Raw genomic sequence first — 2,405 nt, forward strand, 5'->3', positions numbered from 1 at the left:
TAATAAAAATGTAACTTCAAGATTTACATTTCGTAGAATGAATAGTAATACTACGAACGCTCACTGACACTATTATTACATTGATTATTACGATTACGTATAGACAGTGGACCCTACACAGTCAGAACACACCGTGCCATTTCCTCATATTCACATTGTCACACAACTTTGTAATTGCTTTTATTTTTATAAGCTAAAAGAAAAATGGAGCAAAAAAAAAAGTAAGCTACCAGCAACTAGTAGTACTCCATTGAATTTTTTTAAAAAGAAGCTTGGAATTGACGTAGGCATTACAATTTTAAATTATTCAAAATTCTAAACATTATTAGGCCCGGAACTAAATGTTTTAAAATCGTACAAAATATGTGCGACGTATTTATACACTTATTATAATTTATAATTAGTATTACAACTCGCGCTAAAATTATGCAAAATGAAATAAACACCAGTTAAAAAATGTATTGAAAATTTAACTGCAGTCACTGCAGTTTATTCAATCAACTATTAGGTACCTATCTATGTCATATTAATTTTTATAAAAAATTTGAATGAGTTTATTAAAAAAAATAGAATTTAATAATTTATAATAATAATTAATAATGCATAATATTTAATAATAATTTTACCTACACAATTTCTTGTATATTATTTAAAGAATCAGAGAAATCTGATGATGTATTACGGGCAAAGCCCCCCAAGTTTGCCATACAAATTTATTTTGATCCCCTCCCATGAAACATTCTCAATTACGCCACTGTTCCTTATAGGTTAATCTACCTTTATCAAAAAAAAAATGTCTATAAGAAACTCAAATTAATTTTTTATGAGCCTTTGAAATTCATATTTTTACAACATTTGATATTCACTCGATTTCTTACGTAACGATTTTCTTATTTTATTGTAATTAAAAAACGTAATGACTGTAGATACTTGAAGATTTCACTGAATGTTTATATTAGAATTTTCTATACACGGTAAAAATTTGAAAATAACGACTCCTTTTTGAGCTGCTTACGGACATTGTCATTTTTCAATTTTTTCAATTTTTTTTTCTATAAATATCAATAAAATTTTATTTGTTTGGTAAAAATGTGTGAAAATTTAATGCAAGGCTCCTGATATATTATTACAATAGCAATTGTTAAATATTAAAAATACATAGGCACACATTTTTTTTATAAGCATTTGAAGTTGACATTTTGACAAAATTTATCAAATTTAAAATTGAATAATTATTTTGTAGTTAAAAATGTATAAAATGTTCAACTTTTATATCTAAGGATTGAAAATTTAAAACAAAATTTCACGTAAATATTTAATTCTGTTACCTAAAATTCTAACAAATACATAAGCACAGTTTATTTTTATAGTCATTTGAAGTTCGAATTTGGACGAAACTACATATTAAAAAACCTGGAATAACTATTTTAGTTATTTTGTTTTGATTGTATAATATTACTTGTGGGTACTTGAAACTTCTAAAGTATACTATTATATATCTATGATGTATAACGCGTTACCTTATGGATATTGTGATATGATTAATTTGGAATTTATTATTGGTACCTATTATAGGTCAATTTTTTTTTAATACTATAGATAAGTATACCTATAATAGTATGTTTAATACCTAGACTGACAAACCGTCTCCGCTCAAAATCGTTTTTCTTATATATAAGAACTGTATACAGTGATATTATATCATTGAATTCAAATTTAATACTATCCGTTATACAGTGACCCACTTGTAACCTACTGTACAGCAGAGCGACATCCACTTCCCCCTCTTTTTTGTTATCAACTATGAATTATTTATAATGATGTGTTTACACTTTTCATTAAGTCATTAAATGAGTTACCGTGCCTTCGATAATTCAGCGCTGCTGTAACGCTTGGTCAGCAACTTTAAATTGTCATTTAAAATATAAAATATAATATACCTACCTATATATTATTTTATAATACGCATAAACGGTATACCATTACGGCATTACCCGTATGGCATGTACATATTTACTATTTTCTGTACAATTATATCATAAATTCATTATTTCAATATTACTGATAAAAAGAATATTTTTCTACTAAATAAAGTGTAAAAACTATAAACTGAAATAATAATAAATAATTGGTAATTAGAACAAAGTCTTTTTTTCCTCATTGTACTGGTTACCGGGTATCGCTAAGATAACGATTTTCAGAAATGTCAATAATTGGTTTTTGGGATATGACTTTATAAACTTTTGTTAATCGGTTACCAGTATCCGCTTTCCAAACTGCAGATAAATTAGATAACCGATTTATGGTTCTCAAAATTTACGGTTTTTAACGGGTTTTCGTGAAAAACCGGTAAACGGTTTTAAGCCCTGTCTCTATGTATATTATACGTCTTGGACTATATTATT

Source organism: Acyrthosiphon pisum, unplaced genomic scaffold (assembly GCF_005508785.2).
Source record: "Acyrthosiphon pisum isolate AL4f unplaced genomic scaffold, pea_aphid_22Mar2018_4r6ur Scaffold_20945;HRSCAF=22602, whole genome shotgun sequence".
NCBI lineage: Eukaryota > Metazoa > Arthropoda > Insecta > Hemiptera > Aphididae > Acyrthosiphon > Acyrthosiphon pisum.